Source organism: Schistocerca americana, chromosome 8, assembly GCF_021461395.2.
Source record: "Schistocerca americana isolate TAMUIC-IGC-003095 chromosome 8, iqSchAmer2.1, whole genome shotgun sequence".
Classification (NCBI taxonomy): Eukaryota; Metazoa; Arthropoda; class Insecta; order Orthoptera; family Acrididae; genus Schistocerca; species Schistocerca americana.
The window spans coordinates 310,637,139-310,647,000 of record NC_060126.1 but is presented as its reverse complement, the minus strand read 5'-3'; the positions used below and the strand labels follow the sequence as shown (position 1 = coordinate 310,647,000).

Below are 9,862 nucleotides of genomic sequence, written 5' to 3'. Positions count from 1 at the left end.
ATCTATAATAACGGATGTTAACAGCTGCTGCGGAAGATCGCCACACAAACGAACGTATTTCGTTCTGACGCTTGCCCTACTTCTCAGCTGGCAGAGGCATTTTTTTCCTCTGCTCTATGAAGGATAATGATGTTTTTATTAAAGTCATTAGCAGAATGCTGGTATTCTCTTAAGTGAGCAATTAGTACTGTCAGGAAACTGATAAAATATATACATTTCCCATCTCTCAATAACACCGAAAATGCAAAAATAAATAATGTGATAATTAGAAAGTAATGCGTTGTGGTGTTAAAGAGGAAGCGATTGAAAAAATGTAAGGACAGTGGAAGAAACAATCTCTGCAAAGTATAGCTATGAAGTAGGGCAAGTACTTTCAGAAAATACAAGCATTTTGCTAATGACGTAAATAAGAACGTCACTGTTACTCATAAAGCCAGACAATTAAACTTTCTACAAGAAATTAAAATATACACCTATGTAACGAAAGACAAGGACAGCATACTTAATGAACGAACAGAGTTACCGGATAAGATCTATATACAAAATTCCATCAATGTTTTAACCAAATAAGTTCGGTTTTGAGTCCGTTCATACCCTGCATGAAAAATTCTCCAGTTTGATGTGGTATTTTGGGATATTTTGCAATTGTATTCCTTTTGTAAGGTCAACAGAAGCGTCCGATCTTACCCGTCGGCTTTGACCCGTGACGTAAGCGTGTTGTGGTGTGTGACGTCATTACGGCGCGGAGTTTGATTTGCGATTGTGGCGTGTTTGTAGATGTCTTGTTTTTGTTTGTCGTGCTCTCTGGTGCGTGCGTGCGTGTGTGCGTTTGTGTGTGATTGTGGTGGCCAATCTAGTTTGTGGAGCTGGAACTTTTTTGAGGTAAGTTCCGTTTTTTTTTTGGTTATTTATGTATGTTTTGTGTATTGGGTATAGGTTGGAAACATCCGATCTCACGCGTCGGCTTTGACCCGTGACGTAAGGGACCTACACATTGATCTGTAGCGTAGCCCTGAATACGAGGTTAGGTTGGGAGTTTTTTTTTTTTTTGGAATGCGGCCGCGGCAGCGGCCGCCTATGATTCGAAAATATTGATTTGACACTAATGAACATGTATACGTAATATGAAGCAATTTGATGAACATATTGATCTGTAGCGTAGCCCACTTGAGGTTAGGTTGGGAGTTTTTTTTTTTGGAATGCGGCCGCGGCAGCGGCCGCCTATGATTCGAAAATATTGATTTGACACTAATGAACATGTATACGTAATATGAAGCAATTTGATGAACATATTGATCTGTAGCGTAGCCCACTTGAGGTTAGGTTGGGAGTTTTTTTTTGGAATGCGGCCGCGGCAGCGGCCGCCTATGATTCGAAAATATTGATTTGACACTAATGAAGCCTGTGGGGGGATGGGGGGGCACTGCAGACTCCCCCCACCGCATAACGACACATGATGATCAAATTTTGAAAAAAAATGAAAAATTTTTTCCGTACCTGCTAAACTGCATAAGTGCCGATGTATGTAGGTGTAAGGGAAGCTTTCGTTTCTTAGTTTTCTATTGGGGGATGTGATCGGTAGGTTCTGTTGAGCTATATAGGTTAAGGGAAGTGTCCGATTATGGATAGGAATGTGTTTTTTGGTATTTGGTCAGTTTTGTGATGTTGATTTATTTCGTTGTTTTGCGTGGTTTTGAATGGCGGTCGGTGGCTACATTTCTGTATATTTAGTTTCTCCGCACCCAAAAACCCCTAATTTCCCACGCTTGTCCCGTTACAGTCATTAGGCTTTTTGTGAAACTTGTGTATTTCAGTGTTTACAATACGTATGCGATGTTTTTATATCCGCCATATTGGAATTGTTTATAGTCGTTTCCGCGCTATTTGTGACGTCATGGGTCAAAGCCGACGGGTAAGATCGGACGCTTCTGTATTTCCCGATGTTTTTATATCCGCCATATTGGAATTGTTTATAGTCGTTTCCGCGCTATTTGTGACGTCATGGGTCAAAGCCGACGGGTAAGATCGGACGCTTCTGTATTTCCCTTTTGTATATTCTACCCTCATATACTAATTGTCGAAATACTGTATTCACATATATGAATGCATGTCAAATATGTGAATAAATATGATGTTAGAAATAACAAATGATTTGTAATATAGACTCTTTGACCTGTCAGTTCTATGTTTACACTATGTGACAGTTACGTCATAAACAAGGGTCAGACGTGATCAAGAACTGTCACTGCTTAAGATCTGACAGCAGTAACATGTACAACAACCCGTATACTGTGATATAAGAGGGATTTCATGTCCTATCTTATTAACATAGACATGACTGTAATTGGGTTCTAGGATTCTACGTGGTTTTTTGCTTCCTAGATACACACCAAGCTGTACACCCTAAAGAAGTTGTAACGGATACGCACGTCATTGCAATACAGACACGTACTGTAAGTAGACTTATATTTCTGCAAAAGTATACAGAGTTACCATGTTCTAGAAATTTATGTACATACAACTGTTCGTTCCTCTGTATCAGATGGCATTGATGATGGGTTATAAACCCAAATACCGGTTTGACAAATAATCATTTCAAGTGCAGTTCACAGCTACGGAACTACAGAGTAACAAGTATTTATTTGTGTGTTGGGTAAACTTGGCTTTCATACTTTCATCGTTGCATGTACTGATTGCTGCTCTGTTAATTGTAAATTACTCAGTGTTCAATGGGTATATTTCTAGTAACGCGTTTGGATAATCAGAAGGAAATGGTTATCGTAAAATCTGAAGACAGTAAACGTTATTGTGAAGTTACGTTTTTCCTAATATTGCAATTAGTAAATTACTTTTGATTTTGATTTACTGAAAAGTGTTCCATGTCGTGTTAATTAACTTTTAAACATTTTATAACATCTTGCGTTTTGCACTCGTGCGTTCATCGACCGTTGTTGCCTACAATGGTTTCAATAATTGTTACCTAAATTCAAATTTTGAACCAACATAGTTTCATAACGTTTTTCCTTAAACGACTAGTAGCCATATTATTTCACCAGCGTCTACAGCGTTGTTAAATTTCTAGTTCATTATTAATAATATTTTCCTTAACTAATTAAAATCCATCAAAGCAGTTATACTTTTTTTGTTATCAGTCGTTATTAGTGCAATATGTTTCGTAGGCTTATAACGTTCAACAGTATACTTATCTGCATTCTGCCGGTACAAATTCTTCGGAACTAGTGTGTTTTCCGAAAATTACAGAACATTAGATTCATGTGTCATCAACTGACGATGAGTGAGAGTAGGTTACAAGTCCATTATCTCCTAAACGGGAATATCCTAACCATAGGTCGTTCACAGGCACGCATCAGCTGTGACACTACGTCTGGTCAAGACAATAATGCTCCCGCTCGTAATCTAAAGACTGACAGCTTACCAAACGTGGTGAAAAATTGACGACAAACTTTAGGTCCTCGGTATAAACATTTGACAATGAAAATAGCAACACACAATCAGCGCACAGTACTGCACACAGCAAGAGGAGCCACGAGAAATCATGCAAGTTTGAACCCCGATTTAAATCAAAAAGTGCAGGTAAAAAAGTGACGATCTTGCTAAAATCGTGCTATGTGGTCAAAAATATCCAGTGTATCGTCAGAGATGACATGTGCCGTTACTGTAACGGCGAAATGCGTCAGGGAAGCGAGTCATATGCACTGAGGAACGAGGGCCGAGACTAGTTAATATGACAACAAAATTCGTAGTGCTGCTAATTCATACAGCCTGTGCGTTACAGGAAAACCATGCCAAGAACTTCACATTGGTATTTTTAAATTGTTTCGTCTACCCTTTGATGAGGCCCCTATAAATTGTCCTGGTGTGCCTTCAAACTGTGTTATGGAAAAGACTTTCGTGTAGAAAGAAGCTGTGCTTTGGCCATGGAAGTGAACGTCCATGAAAGAACGGCTTGGAAAGCGTATCGTGCCGTACAAAAAAATAGAGAGGAAATGTTAGCTTCCAAACGACGAGGGGCGATCAATAAGTAATGCAAAACATTTTTTTTCTGAAAGGAGGTTGGTTTTAGTCAGGATTCCAATACACCATATTACTCCCCACTCTTACGGCTACAAAACCTTATTTTTGGACATAATCTCCGTTCAGTGAGACGACCCCACTCCACCTTATTGGGAAGGTCAACGCCCGCATGGTCCCGTTAGCTGAGTGATCACCGCGTCGGAATGCCACGCCAAGGAACCCGGGTTCGATCCTCGACTGGGGCAGGAGATTTTCTCCGCCCAGGGACTGGGTGCTGTGTTGTCCTTATCATCATTTCATCCCCATCTTTGACGCACAAGTCGCCCAACGTGGCGTCGAATGCAATAAATACTTGACTTCGGCGGCGGAACTTCCCCGAATGGGGGACTCCCGGCCCACATTGCCGTACGGTCATTTCCACCACTGTACTGGTTGACGTCGAAGCCAGCACCTTGCTACATCGCTAACTTCCTCATCATCCAGTCGTGCAGCGAGGTGTTTGATTGTGATCCGTCGATCACCTCGAATGAGAGTGCCCGCATGTTCGGACATCGCAGGAGTCACATCTGTGTGCGGCCAGCCAGCACGCAGAGGATGGGACAGTTTTACGTGACCTTGCTGTAATGATGACAGACACCTCGTCCAACGACTCATAGTTCTTTTGTTCACTGCCAGGTCTCCGTAGACACCCGGCAATCGTCCGTGAATATCTGCGATGCTCTGGTTTTCCACCAAAAGAATCTCAATGACAGCTCTCTGAACGTAACGCACCCGTTTGCAGGCGCCATTGTCAAGGCTAAGTATAGCGCCGCCAGCTATCGGAACTTCTTGAAACTATAGGGACTGAAGCGGGAATATGTCAAGATGTCCCACAACAAATTTCGCATTTTTTACAACCGAAATTTCCGCGAAAGGAATGTGTTACAATATTTATTGAACGCTCCGCATACATGTGTGAGAAATTCTGGAAAAATATAAATGAACGCACTGGTTATCAAGAGAATCATAGTACACAATAATTAATCAGACGGAACCAACTAATGAGAGACTTGCATGGATAAAATTTAAGAACTCCGCCATCTCCGAGAAACCCGACCAACTTGACACTACAGAATGTCGTTTTCTGTATGAAGAGACTCGCGATATATGGGCTACATGCCAACAAATGACTGCACTTTTCAACGACTTAACCAGAGTTTCTTCGCACTCATCGTGCTCACCGTCACTAACGTAAAACCATTTCCGCAGTCCAAAAGACGGGCAATTTCGTGATTACTGACCGTGACGGCTCACGCCAAAACACACACACACACACACACACACACACACACACACACACACACACACACACAATCAAATTAGAAATGGATAGAACAACGGACTGGCGTACTCAGAACCAACGTCCTAAGGACGGTCATATCTTGCAGCCAGTGAGTATAAGTTCGTTTGTGTAGGTTTACGGAACACAGCGTCACCCAGGGTGCCACCCTCTTTTCTCCGCACCAACATGTCCACGAATGGTATTTTGCCGTTTATCTAAATCTCTGTCGTACACTTGACGTTTGAATGAAGAGAATTTAGATGCTGCAGAAGTACATTTAGTGATGCAGTGCCGTGGGACCAGATTGCAAAGATGACATCTACATATCGTCAAACTCACGTAGGTTTTAATTCCGGCCAACAAAAGTGCTCTCTCTTCAAAATCTTCCATAAAAAGATTACCCACAATCGACGAAAAGAGACCACCCACTGCGACATCGTCAGTCTGTTCAAAGTATTGATCACTGAATGAGAAATAGATTGAGGTGAGCACGTATTTAGCCATATCAACAAGTTCTCCTTCTAGTTTCGCACCAATTTGCAACAGTGATATCTGCAATGGCACTCGAGGAAAAATGAGAGCAAATCAAAACTCACGACAATATCTGATAGTGCAAATCGTAAGTTCTTGAGCCGACGAACGGGGTTTTAAGCATTGCGGATGGGGTACTCACATTTTCCTACCAATGGGCTCCGTTGCACTGCCACATATTTTGCCACATTGTGTGTTGGCGCTCACAATTGGTCGAAGTGCCACGCTGTCATGAGTCGTAGCCAATCTGTGTAGCCTGGCAGAAATGGGAACCTGCGTACGACGTTTCTTGGACACATTATCGGATATTGTGCTGTTGAGAAGCTCTAAAGGTATCATTGTATTTTAGTCGTGGTGTCCTTATTTAGAACACGAGATGCAGAATCTTCCAACAGCTGGTTCATCTTGGTTAAGTATATCGGTCTGGCGCCTTCACGCCTGCGCGTTTTCTACTTAGACTGGCACAAATATGAGGCTTCAGTCATAGCTTAGGAATGTGTTCGCCGCACCTGAAGATGTAGCTCAGTTGCCCCGCTGAAATACTCGTACTGTGGGGATTTCGCAGAGACATCCGACGTCTCATCCGAACACCATTTCTACAACTAGTCTGTCGGGAAAGCCTCAAGCAACTAATTAAATGAGGTGCAAAGAGGGATTGTAATGAATGCGAAGAAACATACTGACACATACTCATTTATGAGTATTACTACTACAGATTTAAAAAGTTTTCAATATTCTTAATGCTTTTCGAGCGAAAAATATGTACTCAAGAAACAAAAAAGTACGTGTATGCCAGCGAAGCAGAAACGGCCCGCATTCAAGTCTCATAAATGAGATTCCTTACAAGAATGTTGCAGAAATTATGACAACATTAGAAATGGGGATTTCAGGATAGAAATGTAGCCTAGGAAATAAAATTCAATACACAGAAGAAATTGAAATGAGTGCATTAGAAGAATGAGGAGCAACCTTTTATCCATGTAATTTAAACTCTACAAGCCAAGGGGGTAAAGAAGTCTGAACAAATGAAGTTAGTTATGAGTACAATAACAAAACATTTAGGAGTATAAAATGAAGTGAATGATGAAGTGGAAACAAAGTATTCTGTATGCTCGGGAATTAACACGCGTACAATTATGTTAGCACCAGCAAATTCTTATAACAAGGACGCTGAAATAGGGCAGATGAGGAGCCAAAAACGTGTCAGTACGAATAGAGGGAACTCAAAACAAATTATTTTCACTTTCTTTGATCCAGCAAATTATGATTTTCAAAAACTGATCATGTAAAACGTGTGTTTATGATCATCCACTAGATGTCCGCCCCTGGTAGCTGAGTGGTCAGTGCGACGGAATGTCATGACTAACGGCCCGAGTTCGATTCCCAGCTGGGTCGGAGATTTTCTCCGCTCAGGTACTGTGTGTTGTGTTGTCCTTATCATCATCATCATTTCCTTCCCATGGAAACGCAAGTCGCCGACGTGGCGTCAACTTGCAGGACTTGCGCCAGGCGAACGGTCTACCCGACGGGAGGCCCTAGCCACACGGCATTTACATTTACCTCTCCACTGGACGACATGATGCTACGAATTACCTTATAATTCTGGTGCGCCACAAAGGTCGGCAATGATGATATTGAGTGATGAAGATATTTTATAAAAATAAATAAAACAGATATACACGCTTACGTTTTCGGAACGGAATCTGCATTCGTACACTGCAAAGCAATGCGAATTGTATGGAAGAGCGTACTGCCCTTTGTCATATGGGTTGCGGTTCCTTCCCGTTCCATTCATGTATGGAACGTGGGGAGAATGATTGCTTCAGTTCTCTGTGCATACGGCCCAGTCACCCTATGTTACGAGCCAACGTGAAGTAACACTCACAAACGGCAAGGGGCAGCGCTAGCAGGCTGTACAAAGAGTGTTTGGGAGACGCGAAAAATACTGCTGTCGTTGTCGTAAGTCGAAATGGACATCATAATCGGCTTTCGGGCGAAAGGTGGAAGCATTTCCGAAGTGGCTGAGTTTGTAAACCGCTCGCATGCCGCAGTGGTTAAAATATACAGTGCATGGAAAAATGGCGCTATGCAAAGCCGGCTCTGAGATAAGTATGATGCACCACGGGTGACAGGGGTGAACGAGAAAGGTGGAGATGTCCACGGGCGAATAGGTGTACAACTTTTGAGCAAGTTATCACCCAGGTCAACCAAGGGACTACCTACAGTGTCACTCGAACGAGCGTTCAGCTGACGTTGCTGCAAATGGGCATCCGCAACAGGCGCCTGCTTCATGTATCCATGCTGACTGCTGTCCATTGGTGACAAAGGCTAGAATTTGCACGCCACTACCATAAATGAACGTTCAATGACTGGCGACAGGTGGTTTTTTCAGATGAATCACGTTCAATGCTCCATCAGAGAGATGGCCATCGGGGCGCTTGCGACTTGAAATGTCTGACAACCAACAGCACAATCGTCGGAAGGCACCAGGCCGGAGAGTATTTCCGGGGTGATCTTGTCATTCTGAAAAGCGCAATGGGCCAACACACACACACACACACACACACACACACACACACACACAGATGTATATATATTCTTGGGGACCACGCTCACCCCTACATGCAATTTGTTTTACCTCGTCCAGGACAATACAACGTGTAACACGGCTCGGAGTGTACGTGCGTGTTTCGAGGAGCACCAGGATGTTTGCCGTACACCCCTGGCTACCAACTCTCTCGATTTAGTCCAATTCAGAATCTGTGGGACAACAGCGACGGGCTGTTCGCGCCGCGGATCCTCAACCGTGTAACCTAGCGCAGCTGTCCACGGCACTGGAGTCGGACATCCCTGGTCGTACTTTCAAGAACCTCACTGATTCTGAAAGAACAGGTACCATCGGCGACCATGCAACTTTCGGACATGTCCGAAAGAACAGATACCATCGGTGCCCACGCAGCTCTCTTAGAATGAAATGATAATTAAATCAAGACCCTAGGCTGTCGACAGGCGTTGATATACATCAACGGGGACAGTTGAAAATGTGTGCCCCGACCGGGACTCGAACCCGGGATCTCCTGCTTACGTGGCAGACGCTCTATCCATCTGAGCTACCGAGGGCACAGAGGAGAGTGCGACTACAGGGATTTATCCCTTGCACGCTCCCCGTGAGACCCATATTCATAACTTAATGTCCACACACTACATTCGTAGTGACCCTGCCCATTATACTCATTACTCGCGGCAGACAATCTTATCCAGTCCGGTAAGGGTTCAGGCAATGCGTGTGCATCCAGCACAGAAGAAAAAGGTCAATGGCCGGTTAGCCTTAACTATATGAAGATGGTATCTGTTTTTTCGGACATGTCGCACTATCCTCTTTGCCCTCGGTGGCTCATATGGACAGAGCGTCTGCCATGTAAGCAGGAGATCCCGGGTTCGAGTTCCGGTCGGACATTTTCAGCTGTCCCTGTTGATGTATATCAACGCCTGTCGACAGATTGGGGTGTTGATTTAATTATCATTTCCATGATTCTCTTCCTGCACATCTCGCAGTGATCCGTGCTGCAAAAGGTGGTTACTCAGGTTTTCGGCGGGTGGTCACATTAATGTGACATCACAGTGTATTATAATCTTGTCGTCAAGTTGAAAGGGTCCTATAGTCCCCTTTCATTATCACTTTATTTGCTTTCCATTGAACTTTGCATCCTACAGAACACTTCAGGTGCTTTCGTTGCTAAATCTCGTACCTGAGAAGACTGAACTTTCATTCAATCTAGCCGTAACCTGTTTCTTTCTACGATTTGCAAGCATCATATGGCTGTTATGTTGGTACTTTTGAGACTTGCAAATCCGTCTCTAACGCCATTATAAGTCTTCCATGTTTTTATATGTAACCCATCTCACGACTAAGATTCCATAAAATGTTTATCCCTTGTTCTCCTATTCCAAAACTCACTGGCATGCGTGAGTGAA

General features: G+C 43.2%; 1 non-coding gene across 1 annotated transcript; it reads right to left on the bottom strand.

Annotated features, from left to right (window-relative positions):
- Window positions 1–8,933: 8,933 nt before the first annotated feature.
- Trnat-cgu lies at window positions 8,934–9,008 on the bottom strand. The gene has a single exon. It is a non-coding gene; the product is annotated as a tRNA-Thr (tRNA).
- Window positions 9,009–9,862: the final 854 nt, after the last annotated feature.